We start from the raw sequence: 24,458 nt of genomic DNA on the forward strand, positions 1-24,458 counted from the left end.
ACAAACCAAAAGAAAGTGTTTATCATAAATAGCCATGAGTCCTAGAGGTAGTGGCAGCTCTAGCCCTGAGTGGCTTAAATTTTTCCTGACTGGTTTGGACCCTGACTGAAATAGAAATAAATTTCCCTTCCTCTTCTACTTCATGCTACGTGTATAACAGTTTAATCTCTATATTTCCCATTTGATTAATATTTACATGGGTATATCTAAATTTTACCTATCTTTATACTGAAAATATATCAATATCTTTATATTGAAAATGAAACAGAAACCTTAGCCAATAATGTACTTTTTACAGTCACAGATCATACATTATTGGCTAAGGTTCTTAGTAACTGAAAATGGTATCAAATCTAGCTTGTTTAAGCAAAAAGGGATTTATTAGGGGGCATTAAGTACTGTACAGAATTTCTGGCAAAGTCACAGAGACAGGTTTGTATTATATACAGTCCAAAATAAAGGGAGCCAGGAGAAAGACTCGCCTACACTGCAGACTATTCTCACAGAAAGTCTACAGCTGAGACTACACAACTGGGTGCCCAGAATACTGGGACTTGATACTTGAACCAATACCCAAAAGAGCCAAATGTCTCCAACATCATGCATTAGAGAAGAGCTGACCTTCCCACATACCTGAGCCTGTGGCTCTTCCTTATCTCATTATGTCAGCCCAGGAGAACCTTGCCACATCTGGAACTTAAGCTTCACGGGAGCTTGGAAAGTACAGTTTCTGCCTTCCAAGTCTCAGAAGTGCACAGAGGCATGCCAAAAGAAAGTCAGAATCGAACTTAAACAAGCCAACCCAAAGTACTTGCCTCACATTTTGTACAATTTGTTGGCAATTTTCTCTTTCTGCTTAACCACAGGACATTTTTCTAAGTCATTACACATAGATCTATGTGATGGTTAATTTTATATGTCAACTTAGCTAGGCTATAGTACCCAATTGTTTAATCAAACACCACTAATCAAGATGTTGCTGTGAAAGTATTTTGTAGATGTGTTAACATCTACAATCAGTTGACTTTGAATAAAGGCTATTACCCTTGATATTGTGGGTGGGACTCATCCCATCAGTTAAAGATTTTAGAGCAAAAATGACAAGTATCTATTATAACAAATAAACTCCAAAATCTCAGGTGCATAACCCAATAAATTATTTCTTGATGGTGTAAACCCAACCCGGGTCAGGCAGCTCTCCTCCATGTTGTAATTAGGCCGTCTGGGACACATGGCCTCCAAGGCCCCCTTGGCAGAGGGAGAGAAAGATGGGAGGAGACACACCTCTCCTAGCTGCCTCTATGGACTGTCCTTTCACATATATCCATTGGCCAGGGGTAGCCATGTGGTCCCAAGCTAATACAAGGGAGCTTAGGAAATGTAGAATAGAATATGGGTATTTGAAAGCACTAACAGTTTCTACCAAACAACCTTTCATTGCTAAAGGACATTTAACTAAACCATGTTAAACGCATGTTTCTTTTTAAAAATTTGCTAACAGGAAGGAAGGAAGGGAGGAAGGGAGGAAGGGAGGGTCGGAGGAAGGAAGAAAAGAATGAGATATCCTTCCCAGTTTAATTATTTTATTCCTATAGGATATATTTCTAAGTGGAATTATGGGACAAACTATATTCACATTTTAAACTTGACAGATACTTGAAAAGTAATTTCTGAAAATATGTAGTTTTACTCCTACCAACAGTAAGTAGAAAAGCACTTGTTTTCGCACACCCTCATCATCACTAGATGTTACTAATATTTTTAAAGTTTTCCATTCTGATGATGATACTTTCAAGGTCTAAATTTTTCTATTATTTAGTTTTAACATGTCTTCATATACTTATTATTTATATTTCCCCTTCTCAAATTGCCTATACATACAAGTTGCCCATTTCTGTTTGATGATATGACTTTTTCTTATTTTTAGGGAAAAGCTTTATTTTATAGGAATTAATCCTCTGTGTATTATTTTGTTGCAGATACATTCTTGCTGTCCTGTGTCTTTGTTTTGTTTGTTAATTCTTGCAATCCAAACTTTATTTTTATCTGCTCAAATCCAGTACATTTTTTCTTTATGACATGTGCTGTCTTATTTAGGAAATATAATCAAAACCAAAGTTATAGAAAAATAGTCCATTATAGTTTCTTCAGATCCATTATATTTTTCTAGTTTTTTCATTAGTCTGTAATTTATCTTTGTATCATATGAGTTGACTATCAACTTTATTTTCTTCCAAATCAATGGTTAAAAAATAGTTAAAAACTTTTATCAAATAAATCATTCTTTCCTCCTCATAATGGAATAGAATCTCTAATATATATTCATTTCCCTTACATACTCAAGCTTATTTTGGGCTCTCTGTTCAACTCTGTTGCTTTGCTTGCTTTTTCCTTTTCACAGTCAGTGCATTTATTGAAAATTTTAAGATCTGGGATAGGACAAGTCCTCTTTTTTTTTTTTTTTTTTTTTTTTTTTTGCAGTACGCGGGCCTCTCACTGTTGTGGCCTCTCCCGTTGCAGAGCACAGGCTCCGGACGCACAGGCTCCGGACACACAGGCTCAGCGGCCATGGCTCACGGGCCCAGTCGCTCCGCGGCACATGGGATCTTCCCGGACCGGGGCACGAACCCGTATCCCCTGCATCGGCAGGCAGACTCTCAACCACTGCGCCACCAGGGAATCCCGGACAAGTTCTCTTTTATTACATGCAGTTTTCAATATTTTCTTAGCAATGTTATACATGATTCTTTAATATAGTCCTGGACATCTGTACTTGCCTCTCCAGATTCACTTGCCTCTTTATCTTGGGAGACTGGCATCTGTGGATTGCCTCACCCTGAATCTCTTGCCTCTTGTTTCCATTTGAGTTTGGCTATGAGACGCACCAACGGATATGACATTCATTCACTCAGCTCCTTCCCAGCAGGGCTATGGTCCACGATCCTCCGTCCTCAGTGGGCCATAGCTCTCACTGGTGGTCCTCTCCTACAGCTAGAGTTGGAACTCTCTGTTCTCCACTCCCTCCCCTTTCTCATTTCTTTAGGACTCAGGATGGTGATATGAGTCCCAGGGGGCTTCACCATCTCCTTTAGTTTTTCAGTTCACCCTTCCAAAACCTCTGTAAATCATCTCTTCATTAAACTTTCCTCAATTACTCCATTTGAATGTGCCATCTGCTTTCTGCCAGGAAGCTAATGATATACAAAGGAACTGTGGAATTGAACACAGGAGATAGCATTGGGACTATTACTAGAAACATGTTAACTGCAAATACTAATTTAGGAAGGATTTATATGCTTTTTAGTAAATCTTCCCCTCAGGAACATCATCACTCTTTATTTGTCCTTCAATGCATGTTTTTATTTAAACAATTTTTTAACATTCTAGTTTGTTAGTTTATTCCTAAGGAGTTTATGATTAATGCTGCTATTGAGATTAGCATATTTTTAAAACTTCCATTCTAACAGGTTTCTTTTACTATAAAGGAAAGTCATTAAACTGTATCTTTATCATGTATCCAGGTAACTTACTGTATCCTCTTATTATTGATAATGGTCTTTTTTCTGACTTTTCTAGGTATGCAAACAAATTATATGAAAATCATGGTAATTTTATTTCTTGTTTTGAAATACTGATACCACTTACTTTATTCCCGTGTTATGTTACATGAACTAGAAACACAAGATAAAACTGAAAATAGTGATTTATAGGAAGCATCCTTCCCTTGTATTTTATTTTAACATCAATGACTTTACTATTTTATCATTCATTAGAATTTTTATTTTGAAAACAGTATCTCCCATTTTTATTCCCAATTTATTTTTCCCAATTTATTTTTACTTTAAATCAGTTATTTTAATTAAATTATTTCACAGAATCTATTGATAATGAGAGCATTTTCTCCTCTAATTTAATATTATAAATTGTATAGCTAGATCTTAATTTTGAAACATTCTTGCATTCCTGGAATAAACTATTTGGCCCACAGCATATTATTATTATTATTTTAAAACACTGCTGCAATTCTATTTATAGTTGGGATATTTATGTCTATATTCCCAGGTGACCTAGACTAAATTTTGTACTATCCTTTCAAGTTTTTGTGTGAGGGATTATGTTCTCTTTATAAAATAAATTTTTAAAGTTGTTTTTTCCCATGCTCTAGAAAAGTCTGAATACATAGAAAATGCCTGTTTTTTTGAAGGTTAATTAGAACTTAACTATAAAACCAGCCAAACCTTATATATTTTAATGTTAGATTGTTAATAATCTTTTACACACACAACACAAAAACGGGTCTGTTCAAATACTTTATCTCTTCCTGCATAAATTTTTTATTTTATAGATTGCTAAAATCACTTATTTCTCCATTTGCTTTTGCTTTTATTTAGTGTTTCATTCTAGCTTTTAGTTATTATTTTGTTTTTAATCCTCTATTTTAGATTAACCTTATATATTTTTTTATTTTATTGGGTTTTCTTTATTTTTTCTTAAGTTGAACACTTATATATGTTGCCTCTCTTTTGCTAAAAATAAAAGCTTTTAGGTTATATATTTTTATATTTATGCTATAGCCTATCAATTTTGATAATGTGTTCTTATTTCTACCAACTTCTAGATTATAATTTCACTTTTGTTTTTCTAATTGATCCAGATATTTTAAAACTTTCTTAATTTCAACTGAAATTATTTTAAGACTTGGTTAAACTTTATTTTAGTTACCTCATTTTTGTGGTGTTGTTTTTATTTTTGTTTGTAACCAAATAATGAGACCTTTAAATAGCCACATTTTGGAATTTTTAAGATTTATTTTTGTTGTCAAGTACATGATAATTTTGTTTTAAGTTTCACAGTTTTGTCTGAAATCTTTTTAATCGTATCACTTTTTTTTTTTTTTTTTTTTTTGCTGTACGCGGGCCTCTCACTGTTGTGGCCTCTCCCATTGCGGAGCACAGGATCCGGACGCGCAGGCTCAGCGGCCATGACTCACAGGCCTAGCCGCTCCGCGGCATGTGAGATCTTCCGGGACCAGGGCACGAACCCGTGTCCCCTGCATCAGCAGGCGGACTCTCAACCACTGTGCCACCAGGGAAGCCCCAATTGTATCACATTTAATGTAATGTATCAAACTCTGAAAGAGGGATACTAAAGTCTCACTCTTTCAATTCTTTTTAATTGAGTTCTCCTTGAATACTCTGCCATTATCAAGTTATTGTTTCTTAGCTCTAATCTACCCTTCATTAGCCTATTTGTGATGCTGGAGCTTGAACAAATTGTTTTTGTACTCTATTTATTTTGTTTTGCATTTCAATTGCCCCCTACCAATAGTTTGGCAAGAGTAATATGTTCCTCTATTTGCTTGAACAGTTCATCAGCCCGTATTTTCAACAGTCATATTAAAACCCGTATTTCTCTGCTGTTTTATTAAAATTAGTAGTACTTTTAGCATTCTCCACAATAGCAGAACCTTAAGAATATTTAACTGTCTCACTCATTCATACCATTTCCATATCCTAGATTTTTCTGAACTCTGTACTTAAGAAATGTAATTCCATATGATTTTTCACTTTTTTCCTTAGAGTATGCCTCTTCTCAGTGTACTTATTCATCAGTGATATTACAATTTGCAATCACTTTATCCTCATCCACTTAGGGTCACCTACATATTTTACTAGATTCATTGCTCACTACTATTTATTATATTTTTTATTTTCTGTTTGCTTTAGATTTCTATTAACATTTACTATCATTTATGCTGGAGTACATCCTTGAGTAATTTTGAATGAGAACAGGAGTAGAATACTTTAAGTTCCTACATATCCAAAAAAGTCACAGACGTAGAGAATGGACTTGAGGACATGGGTAGGGGGAAGAGTAAGCTGGAACAAAGTGAGAGAGCAGCATGGACATATATACGCTACCAAATGTAAAACAGATAGCTATTGGGAAGCAGCCACATAGCACAGGGAGATCAGCTCGGTGCTCTGTGACCACCTAGAGGGGTGGAATAGGGAGGGTGGGAGGGAGATGCAAGAAGAAGGAGATATGGGGATATATGTATATGTATAGCTGACTCACTTTGTTATACAGCAGAAACTAACACACCATTGTAAAGCAATTATACTCCAATAAAGATGTTAAAAAAAAGTCCTTTTTTGTCATCATATGAATAACTTTTCCAAGAGTAGGATTTTTATACAACAGTGCTTTCTCTCTCAAAAGTGTATAATCATTATTGCACTAGCTTCTGGTGTGGCCTATAAGAAGTCAAAGTCAAACATTCCTTTTCTATTATATTTGAATTTTTTTTATCTGTTTGAAAAATGTATATATTTTTTCTCTTTCCACAGACAACAGAAATTTCACGAAGGTATATCTAGATGTATGCCTGTTTCATCACTCCTGCCTGACATTTGGTAAGCCCTTTTGATCTTTCTTCAGATCAGGGAGCTGAAGATTATTGTTTTGATCATTGATTCTACCTCCATCTGCTCCTGGAATGCTGGTTATTTGCATATTATTTCCTCTGGGACTGTCCTCCATGTCTCGTATATTTTCAGTCATGATTTCCATTTCTTAGTGTTTCTCCTTTGTGTTGAAAGGTTGTTCTTCCATTTTAAACTTCTGATCACAAACTCCCTTTTCAGCAGTATTAACTTTGTGTTTCACTTTTAATGGGGCAACCTCTCCATCAGAGCCTCCAGTTTCCATTTTTCAGCTTTGTCTCCTTCTTGAGCTTTCTTTGCCTGTTCCCATCAGAAAGTGAGTCTCCTCAGCGTGAGCTTTCACCTCAGCAATTCAGCATTAGCAGATGGTCAGGCAGTGAAAGATATGATGATTTTTCTCCACCAGCAGATAGGAGGTGACAGGGCTAAATCAAGTCCTCTCCACTGAGGCTTAGCCAGGAGGTTTCTTCAGTATAGAGAAGTATCCTGTCCCAGCTAAATGGAAAAGTGGTAATTCTACTCTACCTGGATGTTCCTCTCAGACAACTAGTGACAGAAGGAAAAGTATTTCTTCCACGGATGCATGAAGCAAGACGACAGGTCATTCTTCTCCCTGTGTTAACTTAGGTGTTCCAACTTAGCCATGAATCAGATTCTCACCATGGGCTTTTCCAAAGAGGCAGAGCCACATTGTAATGACTGGGTCCTTTGTCATCTCAGCATTGACAACAGTGGTGTCCTGACCATGCATCTTCTCATCAATAAATCTGAGGCCTCATATGTAACATTTGGGATCTCCTCTGTGTTTTCCAGTTCTATGCTAGGCTTCACCTAGTAGTTCAGTGCCCCAGTAGGAGGAAGGTCATGATGAATATGCTCAGGCCACTCCCCATGTTAATGCTAATCTTTGTTGTGTTTGGAAGGATCTATTTCTTACTACAAAGAAATTATTTTTGTAAGAAATTCTAACATTTGAGAAATGTACAATGTACTAGGGGAATATTGCTATAATCCCACATCCCCATTCCACTCCATGCCATGCCAGCCCCAAATCACAATTAGCAATTTGGTATGATCTTTCTTCAGGTTATCTTTCTGTGTATATACTGATATAATAAGTATAAAATTTATAGTTAAAATTCTAAACAAATTTCCTTAATTTTTATAACCAATTTATACCTGTCTCTGAAATCCTAGCTACCTAATATGAACATTTTACTCTAATCAATTTCAGTATTTCCCTCCACCCAATACAATGATTTCTTAACAGATTTAGGTTTATGATACAGTCACATCCTAGCTTAACATTAATTCCCAGGTTTTTCTTTATATCCACTTGCTCTCTGACATATCTGTATTCTTATGGGCTTCCTAGCCTACTTCCCAATAGGGTTAGTAAGTGCATTTATTATAGGAATTGGCTCAAGCAGTTATGGAGGCTGAGAAACCCCAGATCTGCTGTCTGCAAGCTGGAGAATTAGGAAAGCTGATGGTATGATTCAGTCTAAGTCTGAAGGCCTAAAAACTGGGCAGGGGGCAGGGACAGGGGTGATTATGTTGGTCTTGATCTGAATCTAAAAGTCCAAGAACCAGGAAGGCTGATGTTTGAGATAGGAGAAGATGGATGTCTCAGCTTGAGCAGAGAAACTGAATTCAACTTTCCTTCATCTTTTTGTTCTATTCGGGCCCTCAACAGATTGGATGATGCCTATTCACACTGGGGAGAACTATCTGCTTTACCAGTTCAAATACTAATCTCTTCCAGAAATACCTTCACAGACTCACTCAGAAATAATGTTTTACCGGCTATCTGGGTATCTTTTAGCCCAGTCAAATTGACACATAAAATTAACCATCTCAGTAAGAAAAAAAGAGATCATTGTTTGACTTAGGTCCTTGTTAAGCAACTTGGGCCATTGTTAGGTCATTGTTGGGACACTACGGATACACCCTTCCCATCTGTTCCCATGTCCTAGAGCTTCCTCAGCTCTCAGCTCAGCTGGTGTTCCCTGGAGGAAGGCTTCTTAGAGATTTTCACCACAAATTCTGACTATCTACGACTTGGGCTATCTACTCCTCACCACTGCTATGGGACTGTGATTTTCCCCTCACCTTGTGTTTCTTCAAATACTTGGCAGGCATCCTGGCCCTGCCTCTCCACTACTTCTATACCCCACTCAAGCAGTCTGGCTCTCTCCATTCCTTTCAGAATCCAGAGAAAATGCTCCCTCTCACAAACATCTCCCCCTTCTCTTACCTCCACAGGCCATACAGCCATTTCTTCTGTTCTTTCATAACTTTGGTCTGTGAGAACTTCAACTAGCTTCCCACTTGAAGAATTACACAGATTCTCCTATGCTTAGATATTTAAGTCTTCTCAAATAACAAAGGAAAATCTGGTTTCCTTCTCTCCCTTATCCCACTGTGTGTGTGTGTGTGTGTGTGTGTGTGTGCGCGCGTGTGTGTGTGTTGGGGGAATGGAAGACAGGAAAAAGCAACCCACTAAACACTCCATTTTATCTCAATCCCTCTTTATTTTGCCAAATTCAGCCATCTTTTTTTCAAGTGTTACAAATGCACCTTTCCTTTCATACTAGGGAAGAAAAGCAAAACTAGCAATTGTCATAAAAAGTTATTGCTGTCTAAGTATTAGTCTACCACAAATTAAAACCTCACATGGCAATAAAGTATATCAACATTTTATTGCTGAACACCCAGATGCACTGGCCTCCCGTGGATATTAGCATTTTCCTTCATTCACCTTAAACCAAATATTGCGTGGGACATACTCATACTGAAAACTTGTTCACTTATCTGAAATTCAGATTTACCTGAGCATCCTGTATTTTATATGGCATCTCTCCACCAATCCCTCTGCAAAGGGCTCGTCAGCCTCTTGACCTGTCTGCCTTCTCAATAATCAGTACATTACCCCACAGGATAAAACATCCCCAAATACCAGATGTTTTTCTGTCCTCCTCAGGTTTCTGGTTTGGTAATTCATCATTAGATTGTACCTTTGTTTGTTTTCAGTACCTTTAAGCAGATTTTTAAAATATATATATATTTTATCTGTTATCTAGTTGAGTTCAGTGAGAGAGCTGACATGAACTGCCCACCATATCTGGAAACAAAAGCCCCCTTATTTATTTTTGACCCTGTCCTGTACCATGGTCCACAAGGTGCTGAACAGTTGCTGTCCAGGTGAAAGCAGGTGGTTTAGTTTTGATCAAAATCACCATCCTGGAAGCAAAGTAAGGTGTGGGCCCCATCCACAGCTCAGGACTGGCTATGGAAGTCTTCTAACTGGGGGAGGTAACTCCCAGGACCTATTTGGTGTGTCTCTCAATCTCAAAGGGGTGATCACCTCTGGACTACCTCCAGCAACTCAAGTGAGCTCTGAAGCTTCAAAAACCAAACCCATTACACAGTTCTGATGCCCAGAATAATCAGTAATGCCTCTCACTCTCTCTCTCTCTCTCTCTCTCTCTCTCTCTCTCTCTCTCCTTCTCTCACAGTGTTTCATTAATAGTGAGAATTTGAGGGCTCCTTCATTTTCTGGGAAAGTAAAAATTTTTCCAATAAAGCTCTGACCTGCTCTAACCAGACCTAAATCTCCAAGTCACACCCATATACTTAGACAAATGACTCCATACAGAGTCCTACTGATATCTGATATAGTTAAGGTGGGCAGTCTCCCACTTTATCATATAAACTTGAAGAAAGGATAGGCATTCAGCCTCAGAAACAAAGGAATATGATGTTATGAAGCCATGTCTAACTTCCAAAGTTGCAGCCTGTCTATCTAATGCCCACAGACTGGTAACACTCCAGGGGTATGTTTTAACCACAACTTATTCACAAAAGAGAGAACTTATTGCACGTACTATGTTGCAATTGCATTTAATATCACTAGGAAGTCCTCCTATGTAAGAACATATAGTCCTTCCTATCTTATTCCTTTTTAATATGTACAGTGTTCAATTGCATTGATATGTCATGGTTTATTTGATATTATTTTAAAATTCAAAATTAACAAAGATTTTCTTACGGTCTTGTAGAAAAAGAGTCTTATTTATACATATTTAATTTAATAGAGTAGTATGAATGAGAAAATGGCACTTTTTTAGCCTCCAAAATTAATATCTGGTTCAGAATTGGTAGCCCAGAGGCAGCTTTATCAGCATTCATCCTGAAATAACATATTGGCCATATTGCAAACCTGCAGAGGATACATGGGTCTGGGGGCTTGAGAATTACTTATTATCGCTTACCTTGTCCCTAGTCAGCCCCCTTCACATTCTCTGTAGCAGCTGTTCTAAGATGTTATGATCCCTTTTAAGCTTGCTTTCCCAGATCATCACCATAAGTCATAATATTGCCTTGTGTCCCACAGAGAAAACTGAAATATTTGAGTGGAATTCTTCTCACCTTTCTATACTACAACCTCTGACTGACCTAAAACATTCTCATCCTGCCTTCTAGCATCTTGCCTCACACAAAGATATTTCTCTTCTCCACCTGGACTCCACGAGATGGTCAGATGCCTTGTGAGTACCCAAACAGCAATGCATTCAGCATTTAGGGGATTAAACCACATGAACATGTAACACGTGTGCCTGACCTAAGAGGTATGAAATAGAAGAAAACTGAACATTGAAAGGAGAAAGGAGATAAAATGTGCAATATCTTAAAGCTTGGTATTAAATATGAAGCTTCATGATATTGTAGATTAAAATAAAGTTATAAAACAGTACACTGGGTAAAAATTCAAGCATAGCACTCTCAATGCCTATTAAATACTTAGCACAACATTCCTGACAAAGTTGTATGACACTGGCAGTAATCTTACAAAACTGAGACAATTGGAGGACTTCACTGACAGCAAGAAAATCCCAAATTTTAAATTCTCATTAAGCCTGAATCAGATTAATAAGCATATAAATTTTATATTATTTGGGATTAAAATAATTTTGGGAGCTTCCCTGGTGGCGCAGTGGTTGAGAATCTGCCTGCCAATGCAGGGGACACAGGTTCGAGCCCTGGTCTGGGAAGATCCCACATGCCATGGAGCAACTGGGCCCGTGAGCCACAATTACTGAGCCTGCGCATCTGGAGCCTGTGCTCCGCAACAAGAGAGGCCGCGATAGTGAGTGGTCCCCCTTGCCACAACTAGAGGAAGCCCTCGCACAGAAACAAAGACCCAACACAGCCATAAATAAATAAATTTTAAAATTCACGACATATGTCAATATTAATAATTTTTGTAGGATTGAAAATAAATGGGTCCTAAAGAGAAGGGAAAATGTAGAATCTTAAACTTGGAAAGAATCATTATTTTCAAATACATCAAAAAACATTTTTAAAAAATTTTGCCAATGTGTCTCACTCCTTTTTATTATAAATCAATTTTATGGTCTCATAATAATTGTTTCATGTTCCTTTTTGGCCATTAGGTACTCACTAATGACTGTCAATGGTCATTATTATGCTATTGGAGGAAAAAGTATCTCCTTTTTATAACTACTTGTTTCAATTTATTAAAGACTATTTCTCCTTTTAAATTGATGTGGAATATTTTTAAATTACATTGATTATCCAAATAAGGCACAGGTAAACATTTTGTAAATTTTAGCCAAACATTTAGCCAAACACATGATTACAAAATCATGTATATTTTTGAATATTCAGACTATATATTACAATCTTTATATATGAAAAGACTGGATTTCATGAAAGCATCAAGTATTTAATAACTAGAAAGTTCCATCAAACAGGTAAAATTATGAATTATAAAAAAATTGAGCAAAGGGTATTAAAATAAATAAAGTTTTAACTTTATTCAGTGACTGTCTAGGCAAAATGTAGTTGTGCACTTAGCACCTTGAAGTTTCTAAGAAATCTCTTTGCAGACTTCCCTGGCGGTCCAGTGGCTAAGACTCCACACTTCCACTACAGGGGGCACAGGTTCGATCCCTGGTTGGGGAAACAAGATCCCATGCCACTCTGCGGGGCCAAAAAATAACAACAATAAAAACAAAAGAAATCTCTTTGTAGATTCTTAGGGAACCTTTGTGAGGAGTCATTTGGGCTTAGTGTTCAAGAAACAGAACTTTGTAGTCAGTCCAACCTGGATTCTAATCCAAGTTAGAGCACTATATAATCTTCTGTGGATTACCTGAATTACTTAATTTATTTCTGCAGGCCTCAGTTTTCTCATACATAAACAGGGATGAGAATACTGATCTCATAGCATTGGCGTTGAGAAAATGAAAGAAACACATATATGCCACATAGCTTCACATATACTTCCTTCAATAAAGAGTAGTTATTATGATTAGTATAATAAGTTATCATTTAAAACTAATGTCATTCCTATATACTTCATTTACATGTGTTCCAACATATTTAAAACTTTGTTTAAATTAAAGGAAGCTCTTGAAATATTAAACATGCTCACACTTCCTTCATTTGCTAAATGTAAAATGTATATTTTAGCCCTATCCCACCTGGATGATGAAAATTTATTCATTTATTTTTATTTTGGATTTTTATGTAATTTTGTAATCTTTAATGTAATTTTATTTTGGATTTCTCTGCATTGTAGATGCAGAGAGCTCTGGAAGCCCCAGAAGTTAGCAACAGAAGGTAAGGGGAGCTAGAGGAAGAATAGGAGCACCCTAGAATAGCACAAGCCATGCCAAGGCTGAAGGAACATTCATTTGGAGGCAATTATGTTTCCTCTCATTTTCTTTTACTTTTTCATGCTGCCATCCCTGGAAGTATAAAGAGCTAATAAGGCTTTCTAAATGGCTGGTGCTGGTAAGTGGTCAAATATTTAGAAGCCAAGGGTCTTTAATCACCTAAGTGCTTTACAATGAATACTGATGTGACAACGGTACATATTTAATTGATTCCAAAGTGACTTTACACTAAGTAATGGTTCACTAAAGAACTTGAAAACGTAGCTACTTTCAATTAAAAAGTATACATCTTCTTTTTTGTCAGAGTTGTTACCAGATGTGTCAGAGCAAGTCACCAGGTCACAGAGACTCTGTGGACAGAAACAGTAAATAGCAGCATGTGTGTGTGCACTTGTGCACCTGTGAGAGGAAAGATGGAGGAGGAGGGACTTGCAATAATTTTAAATTTGTCTTATAAATATAAGTGAATTTCCCTTAAAGAGCTCTAAAGACACAGCTAGTAGACCTGATCAAAATACAGCATTTTGAGAAGGAATACAAGAACACCAGAGTAAGCTAAGTTTACCAATTGCCAGTACTGGAAATACATGTATGTTGCAGCTAAATAAATCTCAACAAGGCTTGTGTAGATCTCTAATTCTGCTAGAAAGCACATCTATATTTCAAATATTCATAAATATTTCTTCCACTATTAGAACTTTTTTTATTATTGCAAGAGCTAATGTAAATCTAAGAAGCTCGATGAGCATTAATGTATAAAATTACCACCTGCTCACATAGACTTACCACTGCAATCATTATTCTAACTAGAAGCATGCTAGAATAGTTTGAAAGCCAGAAGCGGGTAATCAGTGATTTAAATCACTGGTCTTATTACCTATTTAACAGAAATCACCAAGAGAAGTTGATTTTTAGGAGAATCAGAACAGCTGGAAAGAAAGATAAGGGGAAGGGAACTTGCAGTGAAAGCCTATTTTCACTGAGCCCTTCTGTGAAGTTTAATGAGAAGAATGATGTATTTATTCTGTAAAGACACTTTAATTCTGCTTTCATAAAGGAAGAGAGCATTTACAATGACATCCCTTTAACAAACACTGTTTATTTATGATAAATATTAACTTCAGCCAGTGTTGCCAAGAAATCATCCACATGGGTGATGCATTACTATTGCACTAAGCAAAGTTAAGAGATTTAATTTTCTTGGAAAATAATGGATTTAAATTATCTTGAATCACATACCTGTTGTATGTTTCTCATCTAAGTATTGCTTTGACAATTACAGTAAGGAAATTTCTCCTCTCACCTCCCCACACACATATAAACCAAACACAGACAGAAGAACGTGTATGTACACCCCAGAAGCACACTACCATAGCTACAAAGTTTGGTTTGCTGTTTACATATGAATAGAGTAGTTTTTGAAATGCATTATTCTAAAAAAGACAATGCATGATACCAAGATGGCAATCATATATTTTGAGAACCAACTGCATAAAAAAAAAGTGCTCACTTTCTTTAGTCTTATTAAATTTTCTAACCATACAGAAAAAAAATAAATAGGTATGAGACAGCTGGAACTGATAAAGTCAGTTTCTCTATTAAGAAAAATGTTTTTATTTCATTCAGTCCAATATATGAGTTTCATGCACTTAAAATGTACTTGACAATACAGTAGTCTCCCTTTACCTGTGGGGTCTATGTTCCGAGACCCCCAGTGGATGCCTGAAACCAAGGGTAGTACTGAACCCTACAGATGCTATGTTTTTTCCTATACATACATAATTATGACAAAGTTGATTTTATGCATTATGCACAGTAAGAGATTAACAAAAATAGGTAATAATAAAATAGAACAATTATAACAATATACTGTAATAAAAGTTATACCAATGTAGTTTCTCTCTCTCTTATTGCACAAATTTAATCCCTGTTCTGTCTTAACTAAGCACATGTCACACACTGTGGCAGTAACTTCTGAAGTGTGACAGCAAAACTAGCATGAATTTCTTTTTTCTTTTTCCTTCTTCACAATTTCACAAATGGAAGGTTCGTTCATACTGCAGATCTTAGCAACCTCACCACACAATTTTTTTCCCTTATTAATTCGAGAACTTGAAACTTTTCACTTAAAGGAAGCACTTTACAGCTTCTCTTTGGCATATCCAAATTGCCAGCATCACTATTCTTGTGTTCTGGGGCCATTATTAAAGCAAAATAAGAGTGACTTGAACACAAGAACTGCTATAACATGGCTACTGAGTGACTAATGGGCAGGAAATGCTGGACAAAGGGATGATTTATGTCCCAGGTGGGACTGAGTGGGACAGTGAGAGATTTCATCACTCTACTCAGAATGGCCGCAATTTAAAGCTTATGAATTGTTTATTTCTGGAATTTTCTATGTCATATTTTTCAGACCACAGCTGACCATGGGTAACTGAAACCACGGAAAGGGAAACCACAGATAAGGGGGGACTACTGTTTTCTCACTGGTACACAGGGTACTAAAGATCTCAGCCTTTAAGAGCCTCAAAAAAAAATGTAATAATTGAAGCACAATAGAAAACACAGTATTCAGGCACCAAAATAATCCCAAATGCCTTTCAATTAGAAATAAGAAAGGTTACCATGAAAACTGAGTATGTTAGAACTCTTTAAGGAAAGGGCTGGCTTCAAACAGTGCCTTGAAGAAGATTTAGGATTAAAAAGTCAAAAAGAAAAGATGACATACTTCCTTCCCTTAAAATTACTGTTTGTAATATATTTTCCATTTCCCATCAAACTTATATTCACAATATCAGTATCAACTAGAAATAATATACCCATGACATTAGAAAGAGGTACACCAGAGAAGTTTCTAATTCTCAATTCACAAATGCTGCACCATCATAAAATTTTTCCCATGAAATAAAACTGATTAAACATTTTAAGTTGCCCCTTCTGACCCTTAATAAGATTTACTATATACGAGAAAACTCTGGGAGATACTTCTGGGGGCAAGAAGAGTACCTAGACTCTCTTCTTAGCACACAGAGAATGGAACATAGTGACACCAGTGAGATGACAAATAGCTGGCCTTTGGGAGTGATGGACAGTTCAGGAAAATCTCTACTTCCTCAGGGTTTACTACATAACTCAAGGTGAGGAAACTTTTGTGTACCCCTGAACCACATCTAGAGCTTTTTAAAAATACAAATGCTAAAGACAAAAAAAAACAAAAAAACAAACAAAAAAAAAAATACAAATGCTGTGACTCTCGCCTGTATATTTTAAGGAACACCAAGACATCTGCAGTTTTTGTTTCCTATAGGATTCTGATGTACACCTCCTACTGGAACCACCTACTAGAAAATTTACCAGCCCAAAACGTCTCATTAAGTCATATTAAAAATCTGTAATTAACTCCATTCCCAACATGTCAGAATTTCCTTCTGTAAATATTTCTGAAACATAGAGAAATAAAATTTAATGTTTACATTGAAATAGTAACTTGATTATCAAAATAAGGACAATAAAAAAAGCAAATGCTAACCAGAAAAGATGAGTATATATAAAATGCCAGAAACCTCAGAGTTATGATGTCTTGGTGAAAAACATGATTTCAGTCTTTAAGAATGACTGTGGGTATAGTCTGACGCAGTGTTGGAGAAAAATGTTGTATTTTAGAAAGATAATGCAGCTTAATATTTCCATTTATTCATCATCTATAATCATACAGTGAACAAAACCTGTTTACAGAATAACCTTCCAAAAGAATAATTTGGGGAAAATTGTAAGTTTATTTCTTTAACCTAATCTCTTTTAAGGAACCAAATTGTTGCTCCTTACATAATATTATAGAAATTGAACTGTTAAATGCCCAGCTCCTGCCAATCTTAATGATGCTCATTTTCCCTGTGTTTACCCTCCAGAAAATTTCTTTATAAAAAATATACTGCTGATTCTCTGAAAAACAAAAATCTTTTTCATTGGAAATATCAGTGTAAGACACTTCCCCAAAAGCCATATATTTTACTGAAAAATAAAAGATATATTTTCTTGGAAGGGAATATTGAATATTTAAATATGTCAATTATTCAAATATTAATGGATGACATTAACAAAAATTCACAAACATCTCAAGTATTTTTTTTTTTTTTTTTTGCGATACGCGGGCCTCTCACAGTTGTGGCCTCTCCCGTTGCAGAGCACAGGCTCCGGACGCGCAGGCTCAGCGGCCATGGCTCACAGGCCCAGCCGCTCCGCGGCATGTGGGATCCTCCCAGACTGGGGCACAAACCCGTGTCCCCTGCATCGGCAGGTGGACTCTCAACCACTGTGCCACCAGGGAAGCCCTCAAGCATTTTTTATTAAATTGATATATTAGTTTCCTATGGCTGCTGTATTAAGTTACCACTTGATGGTTTAAAAGGACACACATTTATTCTCATACAATTCTGGAGGTCCAAGTCCACAGTCAGTTTCACTGCACTGAAATCAAGGTGTAGGAAAGGCCATGCTCCCTTGGGAAGTCCTAGGGGAGAATCCTCTTCCTTGCATTTCCAGCTTCTAGACCTGCATTCTTTGTCTTCCTTGGTTCATGGCCTCTTGCTCCATCTTCAAGGCCAGCGGATAGAATCTTCAAATCTCTCTTTGCTCCATCTTCATATGGCTTTCTTCTCTGTAGTTAAATTCCCCTCTGTCTCCCACTTTTAAAGACTCTCATGATTACATCTAAGACTTCTCTAGATAATTCAGGAAATTTTTCTCATCTCAAGGGCCTTAATTTAATTATATCTGTAAGGACTCCTTTTCCATGCAAGGTAACATTCACTGGTTACAGGGATTAGGACCTTGATACCTTTGAAGGCCATTATTCAACCTACCATAATTGACAATATGGTTATTTATTCATTGGAAGTATAATATAAACAAGTAATAGAAGGTGAAAAAAATTTTGGAAAAGGAGAGTGAGGAGGGGAAAATTGTCTTACTAGATACTAAATTACACTTTAAACCTACAGTAATTACAGAAAAGAAAGGCACCAGTGTAGGCATCCAGCTAGCCTTCTTGTATACATGAGAACAGAATATGTGATAAAACATCATCAGCCAACGAAGAGGAAATTGATTATTCAGAAAATATGGTTATTTTTCTTTAAAAAAAAAAGACAAATTAGAATATGTCATGTGACATCACACCCCAGGATAGAAGGCCTAAAAAGCTGAAATCATAAATGAAAAAAATTAAAATATATTTTGAGAAAATAATAGATATTTAACTGATCTTGTAATAGGTAAGGACCTTCTAAATATGAAGAGTGAAAAAAGAACATAAAGTTCAGTCAACTTGAGTGTATAAAAATTTTTAAAGCGGTATCTATCAAAAATATAAACAAAATTAAAAATCAAGCAAGAAATTGGAAAAATATTTGCAATAATAATGTAGACAACTGGTTAATATTCTTAATATAAAGCTGGCCATATTAATAAGAAAAACGTAAAGCTAAAATGGAAGAATGAATAAAAAGCCCATTTCTAGAAGAAGAAATACAAATGTCTAATAAACATGAAAACCTGATTACTCCTGAGTAATCAAATAAATACACGTTAAAATAAGGAAATGCTATTTCTTGCCTGTAAAATTGCATTATTTATGAAGATTAACATTCAGTGCTGCTCACAGTATGTAAAGCAGGTGTTCTCAAACACTGTCACAGAATATAAATCGTTATAATCTCTACAGAAAGAAATTTAGCACAAAGGTTTAAATAGAGACTTATGTACAAACATAGCAATGTTTCTTAAAATAGTTTTTAAAAAGTGAAAAGGACATGTACAATAAAACAAAAGTGAATAAATAAGCCAGTGTTATCCATGTGACCAAATAAAACACAAACATTAAAAACTTATGTTATAAGCATATTTTAATCACCAGAAATTATCCACAGCAAAATGCTAAGTTATTAAAGCAGAATGCAAAATTAGATATACCTATATTCAAACACAAACCTACACTATATACAGTTCTCAGAATATTGCTGGGAAAATCTTATGTGGACAAGTGAATCAAATCAGTCAGTAATAAAAATGTAATAAACTGCGATATTGGCTATGAAGAAGCAGAGACTAGTAACAGGGTATAATTGGAGGATAAGGGGGGTGGTCTCCTTAAATGGGGTAGGCATGAAAGGCCTCTGTGAGATGGTGACATTTAACCTGAGACCAGAAGGGAGGAAAGAAGGATGGAAGGAAGGAAAGAAGGACCCAGCAAAGAGCCTGTTAGACAGCATTCTGGACTGAGAGACCAGCCTCTGCAAAGGCTCTGTGGAAGGGAAAGAGCTTAGCAGTTTCAAAGCTCTGAAAAAAGAGGCTAATAGGGTTCGGAGGTAGAGAGTAAGAGGCAGAGAGGCTTGGGCTGTGGTTGGTGGAGAATATAAGTGCTCAGATGGTAGTCACAGTGGTCCTTATACCTAATGTTTATGTCCCCAGTTATTTATTTATTTAATATGACATACTTGTAAATATCTGTATTCTTCACTTACAATTATGATTAATAGTTTAATCCTAATGTAAAAAAAAAAATCTCATTTAATTATTATTATTTCCCCTTTTAAAAGTGAGGAAACTGAGGCTTTGAGAGTACCTTGGCCAAAATGACACAGTTAGTGAGAGGCAGAGTGACATTTGAACTGGGACCACTGTACTCAGAGCCTGCACTGTTAGCCATTCTTTTATACTGCTTTTCTGGAATATTATTAATTAGCACATAATTTACAAATTGGGAATTCATGATAAAAAGGGGCAAGTACTTGTCTTGGCACAGCTGTTTACTAATTATGTAATCTCAAACTAATATTTTTCTAGGCATCACTTTTTTCATCTCTAATATAGGGCCAATTACACAATCCTTCCTACTTTATAAGAATATAATAATAGACAAATCTATTTAATTCTTCTTTGTAAGCTGTATGTGTAGGACCTATGATATTCCTCTAAATGAAACCAGATCTATTCAGTGTCCAGTCACTATATGAAAAAGCTCACAGATGAAACAACATGCATGAATAACATAAAAATTCAAGAAATAAGTTAGCAATACTAACTCTAAAACTTGCTTCAAATTACAGAGCTCCATTAAATCAATTGTAACATTTCTGTTATTACCACATTATATGACTATAGAAGATAATAAATACCTGGCATTTACACGGTTTCTCGCATCTAAATATTCCCATTGAGCTCAATCAACACTATATGCAAATTGATTATGAGCTCTATACAGGTGAGACAGAGAAGGCAGTGTAAATCACACTAAGACTGCGGCTCTCTCTTCTCTCCACCAACTCTTTCACCCAAGCTTAGTAACTGGTGCAAGAACAAGAGCCAAATGCTTTTAAAGATAATGAAAATGGAAGATAATTCCAAGAAGCCTCTTATCAATGGTCCACAGTCTAGCAGACGGACTTAGAAAATAGGGGGAATAACTTGATAATATAGGTCTCATCACTTGCATTTAAATGCTTAAGGTGGGGCTATACTTTTAGAAGAGTGGTCAACTTTATAAATCATCTGAATATGAGAGAAAAACACAGAAACTTTCTTTGTGACAGATTATGGCTATGCTGTTATAGGTATGTCTCCTGGCACTTTCCCAAACAACAAGAATCAGATGCTCCACTCTCATGCCTTCGTGGTTTTATTTCCCAAAGGGCAGAGTCCAATTCTCACTTCTTAATCTCAATAAAATACTACATAAATTCCCAATAATGGTCAATAACCACTTAATAACATTAGCAATTACCCAGTGTGCTGGGCCGTGCTACCCGATGCAGCAGCCACTGGCCACAAGTGGCTACTGGGAACCTGAACACAGCTATGAGAAACTAAATTTTTAATTTTATTTCATTTTAATGAATATAAATTTAAACTTCAGAACTTCTAAAATTTTAATTATGTTTGGAACAACCTGGATATGTGAATCTACTTTTTCAGCAGTAAATTATATGAAATCTAAGTACACGGCAAGTATTTCTAATAAAAATTTAGCATACAGATTGAAATGTGCCGAAAACAAATAATACACACAAGATTTGAAAGACTTAGAAAAAAAGAATATAAAATATCTGAATAATAATTTTTATACTGATTATGAGTTGAAATGATAATGTTTTAGATATGTTGGGGTAAATAAAATGCTCTTTACACATGCTTCAATTCATTTATTTTTATTGTGACTATTAAAAAAATTTTAAACTATCTATGAAATCTACATTATGTTTCTATTGGACAGCTGTTCTGGGAATTTGAATATCTATTTGCACCTCTCTGCACTTCCCCTTAATGGCAGGAGTCACTGAGATAATTCAAAGAGCTGAATGAAAAAGCACAAAATATTTCTAATGTTGACTTCAAGAGTGGAATGAAGTCCTAGACTTTCATTATTTTCCCACTCTTTCAGCACAATTAAGTCCATCCTTCAGCTTCTGGACCTTGACCTTCTCCATCTCTTGGTCCTTTCCCAGCCTCCATCAACTTCCTCAGCTACCCTCACTAGCATTTCACATTCCTAGCTCTTTGCTCACATTCCTAGCTCTTTGCTCATGAGTCTTGATAACACACTTATAAGCACACCACTGAATGTCCCACAGAAACTGTTGAAAACATTTTTCAGTTCTTTCCAAGTTCCCAAACCCTTACCCACATCAACAGTTTGAGAGAAATTCAAAGCCAATGGTTCCCTTAGCTCCTGCTCCCTTCCTTTCAACCTCAAAAATTTCCTAAATCATCCCTTTGTATTTTCTTTCCATTTGTTCTGCTTCATTCCAAATCTAATAGCTTTCTCTTTACCCATATTTTTGACTGAATCTTCTAAGTAGCCTGGCTTAATCAGCCATCTCCCTTCGGCCTTTCATAACTTCCACTTCTCCCCATCTGTTGACTACCTCTCCTCCATCCCCTTCAGGTGGATAAGCCCCAACCCTCCTGGACTCTGAGTCAGAGCAGGGAGAGTGCCCTAAGCAGGCTTTTGTGGCTTCTCTGAGCCAGATCCCCTGTCCAGGCTGCCTGGAGAGTCCCATGTCCCCATCCTTTGGTTCAAGGTTTACTGCAGTCAGTAATGCTGATGAGTAAAACAGTGAGTAACCTGGTTCACAATTATATAACGTCTAATTTAATACTGATATAGACTAAAATCAGTGAGTGAGGTGACAGGCCTGCAATACCAGATCATCTCAGAATACCAGCTTGGATTTATGTACTTTTGCAAAATTCCAGACCCCTCCCTCCTTTGTTCTCTCTTTACTCCATCTAAGCTCCTACCCAGGACTTCCTCCAAGTTCCTGCACTGGAGCAAAATCAGGCCACACTTCCTGTCATTATCATGTCATCATAGTCTGGGGAGTGGCTGGTGCAGGCTCCCTTGTTCATCCCTCCTTAGTTCTTCCTTGGAGATAACCCTATTGTTAGGTGGTTCCCCTCCAAATGTGTGCACACCATATGTGACCAAAATCACTGTGATCAAAACTGCTTAAAAGCCAAATATCCTTTTCCTGCAGTTCTCTGATACCCCCTGGTATTAAATTGACCTATGTAGTTTCCACTGTTCTTATCCTTTGGTCTGTTTTCTGGCAGAAGCCTACTTTCATTTGCTTCTATCTACGTATTTCTACAACATGATTAGAATTAACTTTAAGTGTAGCTTATTCCCTGTGATGATTCTTTCATTCCTTCTCCTTCACCTACAAACACATTCAAAGCATATTCCAAGAATCAGCCCTCTTCCTTTTCCTCCTCAAGCTCCTATTCCATCTCTTCCCTTTTATGAACTCCTCAACGTCTTGCAGTCTGAGTTCCACCCCTCCCTGTTTCCTCTAAGGAAATTACATTTTTAGATCATTAATATCTGCCTGATTAGCAAATTCAAATCTTCACATTCTTCATCTACTCATTCTGTCTGCTTTTCATAACTCCGTCTCCTGGCTTCCCTGGTAGGGTATTTTCCTGGCTTTATGATTGGGCTTAGTCAGCATCTTTTCTTCAGCCAGAATCCATGGGTATTTGTAAGGATCTGAGGCTCTTTGCCTTCCACTCTCCATGACTTATGTAGTAATGATTCCCAAATAAGCTCTCCATTCCTGATTCAGATTATGCATCTTTAATCACCTGTGGGAACCCCTTTCATGGAAAACCTACAGGCATTTGATATTTAATATATGCACCACTAAAGGTACCATCTTTCCCCACTAGTTCTTCCTCTCTACCCCCAAGTTTCCTTTATCTGTTATATTCTTTATCTCAATAAATAGAATCACTATCTCCTCAGTATTTTAAGCTCAAAACTTTGTAGACATCTTCAAGTACTTTATCTTTCTACTTAAATATTTTATTTCTCTATCCCATCCAAGGGGTATCAAATCCAGTCAGTTGGTTCTTGAGGTATCTCTCACCCTCAGTCCTTCAATCTGGTCTCCTTGCCATTGCCTGAGGTCTAGTCATCATTAAAGCTTGTCAGGAGCATTCCAACAGTTTTCTAAGTGTTTTTTCCTCTTCTGTCTTGTCACCAAAATTAACTCCAAACCCAAGCCTTATCATATCATTCCCCTTCTCAAAACATTCAGTGGCCCCCAGCTGCACATAAAATAAAATCAAATATTCTGTATGAACTGGTTGTAGCAAATTTCCCATGTTACATCTTATATGTCACCCCCATTGTAACTGGTGCTATGGTCACACATGCGATTCACTGCATCACAAACATTTCCTACTATTTCCTGACTCTGTGCCTTTCCCATGATGTCCCCTGAGCCTTCAATACTCTGACCTCATTTCCCCCTATTGAATTTCTGCACAGTCTTTAGGCAGTGCTTCCTCTATCAGGTCCGCCAGGGATCCCTTCAGACAAAACCAACCTCTCCCCGCTCTATTTGCTATTACACTTTCTACCTCGACTCTAATTCTTACCATAGGCTGCAGTGTTTCTTCTCCTTGTGATGGTCTCTTCACTAAAATGTGAGTTACTAGAAGCAGAAATCATGCCTCATTCTACTTCATTTCCCTTATACTTTTCAGAGTAGGTAGATGCACAGTAAATGTTTACTCAGTTGTTGGAACAGAAGACACTAGATTATAACAAAAGGCAACCTTTCCTTAGAAATTATAAAATTCTAAGAAGAGCTCTAATATTTGCCATACTAGTCAGGTGTCTTTCTTTAAGGCTAAACAGACACTCAGGAGCCCTGAGTATGGCATAACTCTTAGAGATTAAAATTGCTTTCCATTGAAGGAAACTACAGTCGGCCCTCCATATCTGCAGGGTCTGCAACTATGG

The sequence above is a fragment of the Lipotes vexillifer genome, unplaced genomic scaffold, assembly GCF_000442215.2.
Source record: "Lipotes vexillifer unplaced genomic scaffold, Lipotes_vexillifer_v1.1 scaffold473, whole genome shotgun sequence".
NCBI lineage: Eukaryota > Metazoa > Chordata > Mammalia > Artiodactyla > Lipotidae > Lipotes > Lipotes vexillifer.